The sequence below is a fragment of the Marmota marmota genome, unplaced genomic scaffold, assembly GCF_001458135.2.
Source record: "Marmota marmota marmota unplaced genomic scaffold, marMar, whole genome shotgun sequence".
Lineage (NCBI taxonomy): Eukaryota > Metazoa > Chordata > Mammalia > Rodentia > Sciuridae > Marmota > Marmota marmota.
The window spans coordinates 2,382,031-2,398,349 of NW_026000037.1; the positions used below are offsets into that span (position 1 = coordinate 2,382,031).

At 52.4% G+C, this 16,319-nt stretch overlaps 2 long non-coding RNA genes across 3 annotated transcripts in view; one reads left to right on the forward strand and one right to left on the reverse strand.

The window, feature by feature from the left end:
• Positions 1 to 4,441: 4,441 nt before the first annotated feature.
• LOC107136748 lies at positions 4,442 to 11,077 on the reverse strand. 2 transcript variants are annotated; one of them, XR_001502754.2, is made up of 3 exons: positions 10,158 to 10,556; positions 9,315 to 9,425; positions 4,442 to 5,584 (listed from the first exon to the last, which is right to left on the reverse strand). It is a non-coding gene; the product is annotated as an uncharacterized LOC107136748 (long non-coding RNA). The 2 variants fall into 2 exon arrangements; XR_001502755.2 differs by lacking the exon at positions 10,158 to 10,556 and adding an exon at positions 10,808 to 11,077 and having other exon boundaries at positions 4,443 to 5,584.
• A 109-nt stretch (positions 11,078 to 11,186) lies between these two features.
• LOC125619336 overlaps positions 11,187 to 16,319 on the forward strand; it is a 118,475-nt gene continuing 113,342 nt past the window's right edge. Inside the window, exons 1-2 of the long non-coding RNA XR_007350827.1 lie at positions 11,187 to 11,255; positions 15,356 to 15,468. This is a non-coding gene — a long non-coding RNA (uncharacterized LOC125619336). The remainder of the gene's footprint in view (positions 11,256 to 15,355; positions 15,469 to 16,319) is intronic.

Consider the following 16,319-nt stretch of genomic DNA (forward strand, 5'->3'; position numbering starts at 1 on the left):
TAATATGATATTTAGGGTTTTGTTTTGACTAACTTAATGTGAAGGGGCATGGGACTAGAGGTACAGACGAAACAACACTGAGCATGGGCTGATGGTTGGCACGAGGTGGTCACAGCTGTGGCAGGGCCCCCAGGTCATCATCTCCGTGTTTGTGTATGTGCAGGATTTCCATAATGGGAAGGAAAGAAAAGGGGAACTAACAGGATAATGGATTCTAAACACTCCCCCACTTCTAGCACAGACTGGACTCCACCAGTGCAACCCGCTGGCTTGGTTACATGCAGGTGACTGACCGGGGCTCACTGTGCAGAGCAGGATGGATCCACGTGCCCCCGGGGGTCTGCCTAGGAGGCGGAGGCTGCTCGGTGGCTGTGACTTGCCCTGTCCGAGTTGCTCCTGGAGAGCCTGCAGGACAGCTTGGAGAGCACAGGCCAGGAGGCCCCGCTGCTCTGGGGCTCAGGAAGGGGAAGGACGGAACTCTGCCCATTTAGGGTTTTCCCTTGAGCCAGCCTTGTGCCCAGAAAAGTGGGGGACTGTCTCCCCGTCACAGTTGGTCCCTTCTTGAGCCTGCAGCTTCATTTGTAGGAGTCGGGGCTCCTGGCCTTCTCCCTGGTTGCACAGCAGGCTGAGGATGAGGAGGACTTGGGGAGTGACCCCAACTCTGACGGTTACTCAGGGGGTCACCCCTGCGTGAACTGCCTGTGGAAACTGGAAAGCTCCCTGCCGGAGCCAAGAGGAGGCTGGACGCCACGGTGTCGGGTGTCCTGTGTGGGCAGTGGCACTCGGGGGGGAGCCCAGGGCCTGCTTCCCTGCTGGAGTGTCAAGGTGGCCACACCTTCCCATGCCAAGTGCCGTCCAGGCGTGTGACAAACGCCCTGTGACCCTTGTCTGTGTGGAGGAACCAGGGCAGCCGGAGGACGCGGTCATTCACCCACAATCCAGTGCTGCTGGGTCCCTGTGGGGCCAGAGCAGCCCCTGGGGTTGGTGCTGCGCTGCCCTAAGTCTGCTCCTGTGTTTGATTCGGTTTCTTCTAGCTGCTTCTCACCATGAGCCACGTGCTCAGGTCCCCACTGGCAGTCGAAAATGGCGTCTCCACCACACGGGGGACTTTGGGGGGATAAGTAGTTTTTTTAACTATACCTTTCAAAGTTAGGGATCAGTGAAGAAGGACTTCTGAATCGAATGCTTCAGTTTCCAATAGGGTGCTGAAACCCTGATGGGAAATCTGTCCCATGGGACCCATGTCCTGTGTCCTGAACTTGGCAGGAAGACTGACAGGAACAGAGGCTGCTCTGAGCCTCGCCCACTCGCCTGCAGGTGGGTCCAGCTGCCGAGGGCGTTTGTACAGCAGCTTACAGGGCATGATACCTGTGGCAGGTTTAGCTTGCACCTTACACAAAAAGCAGGTTTCGTTGCTGCGTACGGGGCCTGGCAACATTATCTTCATTGCTGGCAAGGAGGGGAATGCTTGTAAATATGCAGGTCACCTGGCTGACAAGCTGGCCAAAAATCCAGACCAAAGTTCTAAGGCTAGACGGACGGGCAGCTCTGTGGCTGACATCCTCTTTGGTTGATCGTGACCCTAGCAGGCCCTGTCCTGCCTGGGGCTCTCCCCAGATTGTGCCCAAGGGTCCTCCCCCTCGCCCTGCAGAGCAGAGCCGGGGCCCCGCAGTCGTGCTGGGTGTCGGCTGCAGTTGTGGATGAAGAGGCTGGGCGTGTGGCGTCTCCTCTGCGCGTGTTGGTACACGAACCTGTCAGTCCAGAGCAATCTGCTGACGCCAAGGACGTCCAGTGACACTGGAGACACACCTCACAGCCTGCCCACCTGTGCAGTCAGTCCTGGATTCTGAGTGGCACTAGGAATGTCAGACAGGTTTGCAGCTTGAACTCCTATGCTGCAGGAGTTTCTTTCACGCTGTGCCGCATCAGCCAAGAGCCAGAACCAGGAAAGTACAGGTATGAAGACACGGATTGGTGTGAATATACTGTGTGTGCAACCAGAGATATGAAAAGTTGTGCTCTATATGTGTAATAAGATTGTGATGCATTCCACTGTCATATTAAAAAAAAAAAAGATCACCCTTCAAGTCCCAGAGGTTGAGAAAGGAAATGAATGACGAGTCACCCTGCTGAGGGAAACTTATTTAGAAAGAAAATTCAAAGTGAATTCAAGATTTAAAGTGAACACCTTGGCCATCAGGGGTTTTTTTTTTGTGTGTGTGTGTGTGTGATTTTTTAAATGTCTTGATTATTTATGGATGACAGTAGAATGCAGTTATATCATACATAAATGGGGTATAATCTCTCATTTTCTGATTGTTCATGTGGTGGAATCACATGGGTCATGCAGTTGTGTATATACCTAAGGGAATAAAGTCTGATTTGCACATGGCCCCAAGAGAGGATTGGGCCAGAGTTGGTCTTTAACATCATTCTTAGTATAAAAATAAAAATTATAAAGTGTAGAAATTCATTTTTTAAAAAAGCACACATAGTTCCAATATCCAGAAAACAGTTATGATTCAGACTTCATTGTCTCTCGCTATCATCTGGTTTTAACAGTGGAGTTGGTGCAGTGCCTGTTGCTTGGTGACCCTCTTCTGCACTGTTAGTACGTAGACCGTCTCTGTCCTCCGCCTTTCTCTCCTTTCATCTTTCATTCAGTTTTTATTGAAAGCTCTTCCTTGGGAAGATTTCTTGTGTGTGTGTGTGCGTGCGTGCAAGGGTGGAGGAGGGGCGACTTACTATGCTGTCGGGCTGGCCTCACGCTGTTGATTCTCCAGGAGCTGGGACCCCAGAGGCACACCAGAGGCCCCGTGGGTCAGCTCATTAATGGTCAGGCACTCGGATTCTGTGAACATACTGTAGCTGGCTGAAGCAATCCTGTTAACCCTGGACGCAAGATGCACTGGCCAGAATGCATTTTCTACAAGTCTCTCCCAAACAGGGGACGTGGGGACTTTTGTAATGGGGGAGAGATGGGGTGGGCCTCAGAGCCATGGGATCCAGGACTGGGATGACCAGGACTGTTTGCTCATTTCTCTGCCTAATTCTGGCTTTTCCTGAGTGGCGGTGGCCTGGGCAGCCCCAGGGTGACGGGCAGTCCTGGGGAGGCCCCACAGTGCTGAAGGTGCCCGGGAGCTCTTTCTCTCGGCCTCGCTGTGGAAAATCTTGAGAAACGACAGGCCCAGAAAGGCTCATGGCTGTAGGCGCTCCTTCCTGGAGGGTGGAGTTGGACGCCTCCCTCGACCTGGGCCTTGGTCAGGGGTCTTCTGTGGTCAAGGAGCAGGGGTGGGGGATGATAGAGGCCCATTCAGAGTGGACAGACCTCGTTTTTCCTTATAGGGATGGGGAGGCTGGTTCCAGAAGACCTTGTCCGTGAGATAGGCTGTTACCAGTTTATGCAACTAAGTGTTTATACTCCTAGCTAAATCTTGGGGAAAGTTTGAAAACAGAGGTCAAACTGGATTCTCCAGATAGCTATTGTATTTTCTTCTAAATAAATCCAGAGGATTATAGTAACACATTAGAGTGATATTATAACACAAAAACTGAAGAATTATAGTTCCCTGAGTATTCCATTCCAAAACTTCTTAAAAATCAAGTGTTCTAACTCCTAAGTGCTTTGACTGTATCCGATGTTTCCTTTGTTTACATAATAAATTGGTTTCAATTTCACCAACTTCTATTTCCTGAATTATGAACTTCCTGCATCAAGAAATACATCATCTCAATTACAACTTGCTATAATCATTCTATGTGTGTGTAAGTCAGCAAAACTTGAGGTTGCCTGGAGTCTAAGCAGGACTCCTTTCATCTGCTCTCTCCATAGAAATAGGTTTGTGTGTTGAATAAGTATATGATACATTATTGCTTTCATCTCCTCCATGTTACTAAGTGAAATGTCTTTTATGATATGGTAAAAGCTGATGAGGAAATTGGGTGCGTCTGGGAGGTCCAGAAGCTCTGTGGAAGAGGCTCTGTGGGATGAAGCGCCTTCCTTGCTCCTCCTCACTGTCCCCTACCCCCAAGGAGCAGCAGAAGCCACCACACTTCAAACCGGCATCCTGCAAGGTGGTCTCTGCCCTCCCTCTTCTGCCTAAAATCAGGGTCTGAATTTCTCTTTGGAAATTTCCATTTGTAAGTCCCCCCATGGCTCTGAGGATGACTCATGGCCTGAGGGGGCTTGAGACCCCCTGAGAAACCGTACCCCACCAGCCCCATTACCACGCACTCCAGGTCACCTTCCTGCTGCCTTCCCACCCCAGCAGCCCAGCCCACTCTCCCTGCACTCCACATCTTCTGCACACTTCATCACTAAGCCCCGGGTGGGTCACCTCTTTGGGGCTGGGGGTTTCAGGTAACTTCCCCCGAGTAGCAACCAACCATCCAAACGCGGCCCTTTGCAGTCCCCGCGCTGTCTGAGAGGATCACGCGCTTGCTGAATGAACGGAGGAGTTTGTGTGGACAGAACTGAGGTCAAGATTTTCTAAACGAAATGGTTTTATCTTTTCAAACATCATTTGTTGAACATACACGCGTGCAGCACGCTCAAGCCACGTGTGGAGGAGGGAAAAACCCTTTTCTCTACCTTGTGGGCTCCGGGACTGGAGCTTGTGAATTAATTTACCAGCTCAGATTGCTAGGAGACGAGGTCTGCTCTGTGACACACGGGGGACCTCGCAGAACCCGCACTGGCAATCTGGAAAGCAGTGAATTGGCTTTGCTTCAAAATCATGAGGATATGGAGAATTAGCTCATCCTTGATGAGTAACAGATGTGGTCGGTTTGAGAAGTGTTTCTGCTAATTTTGGTACTTGGGAGAGACATAGGGCTCGATAGAGGTGATTCCCAAAAGTTAGGGAAAACAGGATGAAAGCCTTAGGTAAGATTTGGGGGACAGGGATCTGGGGGGTGCAGGCGAGAGGCAGAGCCCGACAGAACAGGGTGGGCTGGGGAGGGCAGAGGGCTGTGGAGTGGGGCAGGTAACAGTGGCAGGTCTGGGCTTCTGAGCCCCCGGAAGGCAGATGAGTGGAGTTCAGAAACGCCAAGGGGTTTGACTTGGATGGCCGGAGGGCAGAGCCCCAGTCAGCACTGGACCTGAAGTCGTGCATCTGTCCCCACCCACCAGGGGGCACGAGGACTGGAGGTGAACCTGAAATGGAGTGGGAGGGGGCACGAGCATCCTCACCTGTGTCCTTGCAGGCCAAGCTGGTACCAGGACGTACAGGTGGCCCAGGGTGCGTCCCTGTTGTCACCGCAGTGCTCACTTTATCTAAGCAGTGGCCACGTGGGCGGTGCAGGAGCACACAGGACCGCATGGTGGCCGAAGGTCTCCAGGAGAACCTGGTTCCTTGGGTGGCAATGCCATCGTCAGCTAAGGGAAGGTCCAGAAGAGCAGGGCTTTGTTCACGGAGGGTCCGACGCTCCGGTTCTGCTGTTCAGATCATGAGACTGTCCACGCTGAGGGAAAAAGGCAGAATCTGTTCCTGCTGAACGGGGCACTGGGACTCAGTCTCCCTGAAGTGTTCTTGCACCGGGACTTCGTGCATTTCTGAGTGAGAACAGAGGGTTTCCATTAGTTCTGAAAGAAAAGAGAAAGCTTTTTATTAGTCCTAATAGACGCAGGGAATAATGCTGATTGGCCCTTGGACCAAAGCTGAATTCTTTGAAACTACTCATCGTAAAGCTGTCCCATTTTTGTCTTGAAGTCCCTGATAGGGCTCCAAAGAGCCAGCTTTCTCCAGGGCCATGATTTTAAAGAATAAGATTTCTCAGCACCATGTCCCTGGTGTTCACAAACAGAACTTTTGTAGTTTTGGGCATATTTGGTCAAAACAAGATGCAATTTGAATTCTGTGGTTTAACCATGTTTGTTGGTTAAATTAGCTGTAAAGTATTTGAACCTCTCCTTCATCTTGTGATGTGAAGGCTCCACATGTAGCAAAGCAGACAGGCCCAGGGGCACCGAGGAGGACAGAGCCAGCAGGCTTGTTCCTAGCAGACCCCAGGGGCCATTATGTCCCTCTCTTTTGCTGTTGGGGCCAGAGGCACTCCAAAGGATGCTAGATCCTTCCAGCCCGTGTCACGGACATCAGTCACTAAGCTCACGAGGAGCTGGCACCTATGGCCACGTGTCCCGTGCCAGCTGCTGTGTGCTCCTGGCTGTGGTTCTCCACCGTCCTGCAAGAAGGCGCGAGGGCTACTGTTACTATTTCACAAACGAGAAATTGATGCTTAGGCTGCCAGCCTACAGTCATCCTGGTGGTGACTGAACAGGAAACCCGGGGATTGGCTCTCTGACCTTGACCTTGACCTGGCTCACTCAGTCTCTTGTGGTTCTGCTACAGGTCGGCACCAGATGCCCCTAGATTTGCCGTTCTCCTCAAGGTAAGTAATACACCAAGAAGTGGCCATGTCCTTCCTAGGCTCCAAGGGCGCACACCGACTTTAATAGCCTAGTGGCCGTTGTGGGACAGATTTACTTCAACACAGTCGCCACCCACCTGTCCTCTGGGTGGGAAGGAACTGGGACCCCTGTGGGTACAGTTGTGAACAGACTCGAGTGTTGTGGAGAGTTCTCCCTCGTGGCCCCATCTGACTTTTATGTCTCTCTCCTTTGCGCACACTCTCAAGTCCCCTGGAACTTCTAATCTGAAAAGGATCGCCAGCTCTACCAATTAAAAAAAAAAATATTTAAGATAATGGTTAACATGGAGAAAGAAGCCATTTGCAGCAGAGATCTTGACAAAGATTCTTTGCTTGACCAAATTTTAGTGAGGCCCATCTGTGCACTTCCTTATTTTATGACTGGTTTTTCTTAGTATGACAAAATGCCTGAGGCTGGGCAATTTATAAAAGTACAGTGTTAACCAAGGAAAAATCTAAATAACACCTGCAGCTTCACTAGGTTGATCGTTTGAGAAGGGCTTCATCCCAAACTATAGCCAGGGGTTAACTTGGTCTAGACTTGCTGGTTTCTCCCTCTCTCTCCCCTTGGAGGCTTTAGCCTACTTGCCGCCATGACTGGAAAGCCCGGCCATGGGAAGAGCTCCTGGCAGAGCAGAGACTGGACGTGCCTCCTGTGCTTCTCTTCTCTTCCTCACGTTCCCACCTGCGTCGTGTCCCTCCACCCCTGGAGGCGAGAAGTGACCTTGGAGCATGGGCTCCCACTTCTTTCTTTGGCCACTGAGTCCAGCCTCTCTCTCCAGCACTCATCTCCTGGACGTTGGTTTTCTGTGGGATGAGCTTCCAGGGCCGGGTCTGGCCACGGTGGAAGGCCAGGTGGCTCCCAGATCTGGGAAGTCTAACAGCCCCGGGGACGGTCTGGCTGCGTCATTGCTGGCAGAGGACACGGCATGGCGCAGGGCGAGTGGCCAGCTCTGGTGCCTCTGCCTCCTCTTCTAAAGCCACTGAGGCTACCATGGGCCCCACCTACCCTCACCACCCCCCAGAGGCTCTGCCTCCAAACGCCCTGGACGGAGGATCTGGGGGAACACACTGAAACCAGAGCTCACAGGATCCAGCGTGAGCAAGGACGAAGCTGAGCCACTGCAGCAGGACCCCACCCCCCTCAGGGGGTGTCTGACCACGCTGGCCTGGCCAGTCCGGTCAGTCCGAACCCTCTGGCCCTGGCACTCCTCTAGGAAGTGTTCTGCAGCCCGTCCCCCATCGAGGTGCCTCTGCCTTGAGATTCCCACTGGCCCTTGCGGAGTTCAGGGCCGAGTCTAGTTTGCACTGAGTTCTCTTCCCCTCTACTGCAATAGTCCTGAATAGAATCTGCTTCACCAGTGGAACTGCCTTCCAGCTCCGGTGTCCTCTGACAGCCTTCACCCACTCATCAGTCCCCAGTGCTGCACCGCGGATGCACCGGGCACCCTCCCAGCCTGGAGAGTGAGGTGGGGTAAACCCGCTTCCTGCCCTCGGTGAGCTTTAGCCACAGGAGGCAGATGAGTCAACGCAGCCCCGACACATGGTGGAGAGTCACCGGAGTCCCACACGTGCCCTGGGAGAGCATGGGGGCCCCTGGGGGGTAGGGAGTGCCCCAGGGAGGGACAGCTTCCCTCTGCCTGCCAGTCACTTTCTGTCAGGCTCACGTTCAAGCCGAGGCACAAGGGTCAGTCCTCGCTCAGCTCCCAGCTGCTGGGTGATTGCAGCTAAGGTGGGTTGGTTCCAAAGTGTGATCTTCAGGGTGTCTTGTGTCTTTGGGGGCAGGACTCGGGTTGGGACGGTTATTCTAAATGTCAAGAGAGTTATCAGTACCATGGTAGAAGTTCCTCCTAGTCCCACAGCATGGACGTTAAGTACTGTGACCTCTTTAGAAAGACATTCAGTTAGGATTTGGGGCCAGGAGGACCTGCTTCTGGCTTCTAAAGAACCAGGTGAGCCTGTCACCCTCTTGCCTCGGTGGGCAACTGTCAGTCTCATAATCTGAGGAGCCAGGTGAGCCTGGGCAGTGGCACATGCCTGAGGACTCACAGGAGGCAGGGGTAGGAGGATTGCAAGTTCATGGACAGCCTGGGCCACGTCCTGGGACCCTGCCTCAGAATAAAAAATGAATAGGGCTGGGGAGGGGGTTCAGCGGTAAAGCACCCCTGGGTTCAATCCCCAGCACCACAAAAAACAAAGCAAAACAAAAAACCCCAAGACAAAATGTCAAGATTGAGGACAAACTTGGCTCAGTTTGTGGTTTTGCATAGGCAAGCCTTCCAAGGTGCTCACGGCAGATGGTTTTATTAGACTATTTAGAAAGATGCTAAATTTACAGTGAATAGCCTCTAATTAAATGATGGTATGTTCAGAAACTCAATTATTTTTGGTTTACATTGTTTTTTTTTTTTTTTTTACAGTACTAAGGATTGAACCTAGGTGGCTCTACCACTGAGCTATATTTTTTATTTTAGTTTGAGATGGGATCTTGCTAAGTTGCCCAGGTTGGCCTCCAACTTGTGATCCTCCTGTCTTAGACTCCGGAGTAGCTAAGAGTGTAGGCATGTACCACGGTGCCTGTCACGTTTAGTTTAAAAACGTTAAATTAAAAAATGAAACATAGGGCTGAGGCTGGGGCTCAGTGGTAGAGTGCTTCCCTGCATGTGTGAGGTCCTGGGTCCAATCCTCAGTACAGCAAAAACAAACAAACAAACAAACAAATATCACAAGAAAATAATGTCTTTAGAGTACATTTTTCTTTTCTTTTTTTAAATGTGTAGATCAATTTCTTTTAGAGAAAAAAAAGAAAACGTGTTAAATTCTCAATGTAAAAAATTACTTACTCCATTTCTCTCTGGTTGAACCCTAAATTTCTGCTCACATACCTTAGAGCAGTGGTTTCCCCAGTGCGCTGATGATCATGGAGATTTGAAAGGCAGATTCCCAGATACTGATCTAGATCCACTGCACCAAGGCTCAGGAGTGGTTCCAGGAATCTGCATTTTTCAAAAGGCCATCAAAGTGATATAGATACTCTGGCAGATCTGGGGACCTCTGCCATAAAACAAGCAGGGATTTAAAACTCCCAGCCTTATCTTGGCCCCTCACAGAACATGCTCCTGTAGTGGTTTAAGGTAATAAAGACCTTGTTGTAGGCTATTTCCCACTGATTAATGACCAGCTGGAAGAAGTTGTCTCTTGGCTCTTGCAATCCAGACTGGCAATAATTACCTGACTAAATAGAGGCTACAGTTCAAATGCACCACCTTGTCCCCTGCAAGGAACACTGCAGTTAGGTTGTCTTAATTGCATTCCTTTCCTAATTCACCTCTCAACTTCCATAGTTGCTCTTAAACAGAGCAAACAAACAGGAGGTTCAAAGTGTATGTCCCCGCTGGAGCAAACAGAAGTGAGGGGCAGGGGAGAAGATTTAGCTGTTGGAGGGATTTGCTGAAATGTTCTGTTGAGCAGTGATTTGCACCAGCTGATGTGAACGCTGCTGCCCTCCACTCTTTACAGATGACACCCATTTCCTTCACTGCAGCTGCTAGGTAATTCTCAGGGGTTCTCCCCCTCCTAATGTCCTCTCTAATAAAATGACCTGCCCCCTGGGCTTCCACTCAGGGCTGCTGGTCAGCTGTGGCGCACCAGCTGCCATGGTTTCCAACTCGGCAGCTGGATTGGGTCTCTACCCACCCCTTTCCTGCAGGTAAGGAGAGTGCTCATACCTCAGGTTGTTACCAAGCAACAGAGTTCCCTTTGCCAATTGCCACCATTTCCTTCTCATAGTATTACCGGCCTTATTATTAACATTTAGTTCAGAGAAATTGCCGTCATTATGTGAAGCAACTTCCTTTGGAGGTTATTCATTAACCTTAGGGATTTTACTGTGTAATTATAATTGCCAAGTGCCCCAGGCTCGGGGAACCTTTGAACTCCTCACGGTATTCAGGGACGGCAGAAAGGATATTATCTGATTTTTCTTCCTTTTCCCGTTAAGGTTTAATCTTTCAAGTGTCTGGTTCGCCCTGTAGAGGTCTGGCTTCCAAACCCCAGACTCTTCCGTCTCCTTGCTCCAGATTGCTGGAACCAGATCTAAAGCCTGGAGGAAGCTGCCCGCTAGTGATCCATCTCCCCAGTACCACAGAGGAGTGGAAACTCTTCCTCCTTGGTCTTGGGGGAAAATGCTGGGGACACGGGTGAAGGTGGTGGTGTGCAACCCCTCCCCAGCCCCGCTCCAGTAGCCCTGCCCCTGCCCTGAGCCCTTGTTTATAGAGGACAGAAGACCTTGATCTGGTTGCTCACTCCAGGGTTCCCTGAAAGCAACTTCTAGCTCACAGGCTGCTCAGGAGCGAGGTGTGGGTTCCAGAATACCTACCAGACCCCGGTTCTCAGTAGCCACTGCTTGTAAGGTGGCCCTTCCGATTTGTCCCACGATGGTGGACGTGGGGCCCCACCCGACCCCACTGCAGGATGCATTTCACTTATAATTGTAGGAAAAGCAAAAAACACAACAGAACCCCCATCTTCCTCCTCTCTCCCTTTGTTTCAAGACAAACAAGAGCAACTGGCATCCCCCGCCCCGCCCCCAACTGCTTGTGCCGCCAGCCCGGGCGCCCGGGAAAGGAAACCTGTTTTCCTGCTGCCGGGTCCTGTTTCCCCGCCCTCCGCCCGCGCCCCCAGCGCCCAGAGCTCCCGNTCTGGTAGGTATTCTGGAACCCACACCTCGCTCCTGAGCAGCCTGTGAGCTAGAAGTTGCTTTCAGGGAACCCAATCCCCGCGCACCTGACGCCGCGGAGGCTGGCCTCACCCCGAGCTGGGCACAGGTGAGCCCAGAGCAGTTTGGAGCCGGAATTTTAAAGCACAGATATTAAAAGGTGCTCGCTTCTGCACCAGACAGCTACCACTTTGATCATCACAAATGAAAAGGCGCGCTTGGCCCGGGGTTTTATGGCGAGAGCCGGCTGCGAGACAAAGGCGGCGGGCGCGGGAGGCTGGGCAGAGCGGGTTTTATGGAGCGCGGTGCAAGTCTGGGCCAGAGCTTCGCAGCGAGGCCAGCGCCGCTGCAGGCCGCCTGCGACGCCCTGCCGGCCCTGCGCGTCCCGGCGCGGCCCCTGGCTCGCCCTTGACGGCTGTGGCTTGGATCTGGGGCGCGGGGAAGCGGCCACTTTGGTAGGCTGTAGAAGGTGCGGGATCTGCCGCTTTCTCCCCAATGAAGGGCCCGTGGACATCCCTTTGAGACCTGGAAGAACGTGCTGTCACATGTCACCTAATGAGCTCAGCCTCCTCTTCCAGGGCGCATTAATCAATCAACCAACACCTTTAAAGCGCCCAGGACGAAGCGTGTGTGCCTGGCGAGATAAGACAGGGCCTCCGCTCCCAGGTGTTATGGTGCAGCTGGAGAGATGGACCCAGTGTCCACCCTGGTGATAGCAGTGTCAGCCTCGGTGTGGCGCCTCCCTGCACTCCTCTTCCACCCCATCAAGTGGACACTGCATTATCTCCACTCTACAGGCATTTAGAGAGGCCACTTGCCCCAGGTGGCACAGTGTGTGGCTGTCAGGCTCCAGAGGAGCTAGGCCCATCTATTAACATCCGGCCAGGGTGCACGGGCCTGTCCTGCTGCCCTGGCCCTCTCTGGACAGCAAGTAGATCCCTGGCCTCCAGTTAAGCCTGAGAACTTTCTTTAGGGGCCACTGGCCTCTGGGACCCCCACAAGTTCTGTGTTTTCCCTTGCTCTGTCTTTCTGGATACCAGCATCACTTGCGGGTTATTTCTCCTGCGCAGGTGTGAGCTTACCCATGGCCTCTGTTCATCCTGTGAGCTTACTATTCAGGTGGAGAGAACAGGCCTCATTCAGTTGAATACACAACGCAGAACTCCGCTGCTGTCATCTCTCCAACCCCTCATCTTCAACAGAATGTCCTTTCCACCCCTACCTGGGGCAGCAGTTTTCGGAAACGCAGTTGGGGAGAGTCAGGGTCCTTCCAGGACCCCAGAGCAGGTCTGCAGTACAGGCAGCCTGGGTTCACGGCCGCTAGCTGCGGAGTTCGCTCAGGATGACCCAAGGAACCAAGTGCAGGGCGGCTCTCCCAGGCAGGCTCAGCCTGGGGTATTTTTTATAGGGTGAGACACCAGACAATGGGATTTTATGAGTGTCATGGGGAAACACATCATCTCACTTCTCTGGTTGCTGGGTTAATTATGCCAGCTGCCGAGGTGAGGTGTGGATTGGAATGGGAAACGTTCTGATGGCAAATCCCAGACTGATGGGCATAGGCCCTGGGAGGCTGTTTTTGTGTTGTATCCCTCGTCGGCCGCGTTGGCAGGGCTTGGGAGTCCTGGAAGGCATTGCTCAGTGCATCCCCCTCTTCTCTTAATTAGAAACTGAGTTCTCTTTTATTCACCATCTCTGTTGGCGTCACCTACTGGGACAGAGCAGCCACTGGGGAACCTGGGTTCTAGTTTTGAACTTGCTGCTAACTGCCCTTGAGTCAGCTCCCAACCTGGTGAACTTCATTTCCTCACCTTGAAGGAGACAGTGGAAGCATTTGTAAGAAAGTGACCTGGTCTTTTTTTTTTTTTTTAATTTCAATCTTTTTTGTATTGGAGTTTTGTGTAAGATATTAGTTTAAAAAAATAGAAGGAGAACTCATTCACAAAAACCCTTCTGAAGCCCCTGCTCCAGAGCCATGCCGGTCCTCTTCCTGATGACCTGCAAGTCTCTAGACACTGTGGGTGATGGCTGTGCCTGTGGGATCACAGCTGTTTAGTTTGGCTGGAGTGTGGATTGCACGGGGATAGGAGTGGAAGACCAGCCGGGAAATGAAGGTCAGTCCAGACTTGGGATTGCCGTGGGTGCTGAACCAAGAGTCCGGACACTGATTCATTGGAATTTGGGAGCCACCAATGATTTGTGAGAGTGAACTTTTGCTAATTATCATTTGCATATAGCTGTGAGTCAAGTTGACCTGAAACATTTCCCGTGGATGAGACTCTGGCGATGGGCAGTTCACATCTGATGTATGTGTTGCCTGCTGTGGGCAGGGACTTGGGTTTCTCCTATGTTTCTGCTTCTCTTTTGAGGGAGGCAGACTCTCATCCCCAGAGTTGCCTCATGGTCTGAGGTGGCTGCTGGACACCATCCACCAAGTCTCCACTGCAGGCGGGTGAGGGGGAAGAGAATGGCAAGAAGGGCACAGCTCCCCTCCTGGGAGACAGCCTTGTCAGAGCCCCTCCTGGCTCACTTTCTTACAAATCAGGGGCCGAGCCGGGCTGAGTAGCTGTGTTCTGGGCAGCAGCATTAGAGCTGAAGCCAGGGCAGAGTTGCTAAGAGGGGAGGGAATGAGAACAGTGGAAATCCTGCATCAGGGGTGCATACTTCATTTATTTGGTGGCAGTAAATGGGAACTGTGGGCTCCAATGGGAGGGTCCGTGGGCCGATGGATGATGGATGGGCTGAGGAAGTGGTATGACGCGGAGATTGGGAGCCACGTAAGGGGGATGCTGGGGACGTCACTGACTAAAACGAGGAAGTCGAGGAAGGAGTTTAGGAAAGAGGGTCATGAATTAGGATTTGAACCTGCTGAGTGTGTCCAGCAAGCTACACCAGAACTGGAGCGGGGGGGGGGCGGGGGGATTGGGTCGCACAAGTGAATGTTCAGTTCACCTATTTTATTGAATCCTTCTCTTTTGATGTCAATGTCGCAGATGCTTCTCGGGGATTCACGAGGGGCTCGGGGGACTGTTGGCTATGACGGAGTGTGCGATAGTGTTACCTCTTCTCTGCTGGACTCGGGCTCCTGCGAGTTTCTTTCTGAGCACTGGACTTGCAGACCCTGAGAGTCATGACAAAGATGGTATTCTGAGCAAATGATTTCTACCCAAACTGGCCTGTGCCCTGGTGAACCCAGCACGGGGAAAGCCCCACTCTCCAGTTCTAGTCGCGGCCCTCCTTAGTAGCAGATTCCTGTTCTCCTTTTACTCCAGCCTCCACCTGGCCCCTTCTGATCTGTGCTGTCTCGGACCCACTGTCGAGTGGGGCAGCCTAAGTGGATGCTGCCGTGCAGTCAGGAGGAGGGATGCGGAGCCACCGTGGGTCTAGGAGAAAAGCTTGCAATCAAAGTGTGAAGGGAAGGCCCCCCACCTGGGTGGGCGATGGGAACAGACAGCAAGTTTAACAGCAGAGGTGCCCAGGAGGTGCCCAGGAGACTGAGAGTGAAGGGAGGCCGGGAGCTCAGGCTGCAGGATGGGAATCCCTGCTCGGCGGGAGCACTTTGCCTAGGCGGAAATCGGCTCCCTAGAGGAGACCCGGTGAGATGGTCCCGAGCCACAGCCTCAGAGGAGATGTGTGAGTGAGGGGCAGGGGGCTGGTTTCCAGCAGCCTGTGTGAGGCTGGCGTTGGCTCTGTGACGCTGAGGTCAGAGAGCCCTCTCCTCCAGAGGGTGGCAAGCACCCTTCTGAGGTCTTAGGCTGCTCTCTCTGGAATCTCTGAGGACCTTCTCGATTTGGCTTTGGATGCTTTCCTTTTCGTCTATCTTCTCAGCAGCGCTCCTGGGGACTCTGTCACTGCCTCAGGTACGGGCAGTTTTCTCACCTGATTTCTTTGATTTCTGCCGTCACATTCTCTGTTCTCTCTGGAAATCCTCTTAGTCACATGCTGGATCTCTTAGGAATCATCGGTTTCAGCCCTTTGCTTTTTATTCTGCGGATCTCAATATTGCCTTCTTTAAAAGATCAATAAAAAGTTTTCAAGTTGCCTTATAAATGCAGTGTATTTGTGTGATGTCATCAGAAGGATGGCCTGGTCAGGGGAGTGGACATGGGGCTAGACCAAGTCCCAGGGGCAGAAAGCCTTCTAGCCCCATGTCCACTCCCCTGACCAGGCCATCCTTCTAATGAAGCGCTCTTGGTTTTCTTCCACTAGTGGCTGTCGCCCGCCCACCCTGGGTCTCCCAGGTGATTTGACACAGCTGAGGGTTGGCGTCCCCTTGGATTCTGCATGGAAACCCTAGTCCCTGGTTCGGGCCTGAAGTGCAGGTGAGAACCTAAAGAGGTGGACGAGTTCCACCTGGATGACAGTCCCGGCGTACTGAGGTCTCTCTTGTCAGAGGTAGCAATGGGGGCAGGCTTACAAGCTGAGGGCTTCTCCATGGGAGACAAGGGCTTTAACTGTGTGCTTCCTGGCGATTCAGATTCAGATCTATGCCTCCAGGCAGACGGCCTCCGTAAATGAAGCTACTTTTCTCAAAGAAGGTTGATTAATGTGAGTTTTAGAATACTTCCACTTGACCATCATAGCAGCTTAATGTTTTAAGTGCTTCCAATAAACGCTTTCTCGTATATTGCATATTTTTTAGTAAAATGTGAGCATTTGACAGCATGTGCCAAAATAATCTACTTTCACCTGTTGACTAGCCCATCTTTGAGAGCAGAGGGCTGCGCAGTGCTCCCGAGGCCTGACGGTGCACCCCTAGCACGCCCTCTCTGCTCACGCCATCCTTGGAGCTGCCGCCCATGCCTCTCTGCTTCGCCCTTCCTGACCCCTCTTCCTCTCGCTCTCTGACTTGAGGTTCAGGGATGTCGGGCTTCAGGACAACCTGGGCCCTGACTGGGACTGCTGGATCAAACTGGTGGGGCTGCCCAGGTGCCCGCCTCCTGGGCAGACCAGGGCTCCAGGGCAGCGCTCTCCTTACTGTAAGGTGCACCAAGCTCAGTTCCTGCCCCCCTTTGCCTCTGGGCCCTTTCTCTTGAGGCTCTCCTACCAGCTTGACCTCTCTCTCATGCTCTCCCTGGGGAGTCCCCTACATGCTGGGGCCACTCAGAGTTGCCATCTAATGGAAAGACATCCTCAAGAGTTGGGTTTTGTTTTTTTTTTTTTTTAAATCAGC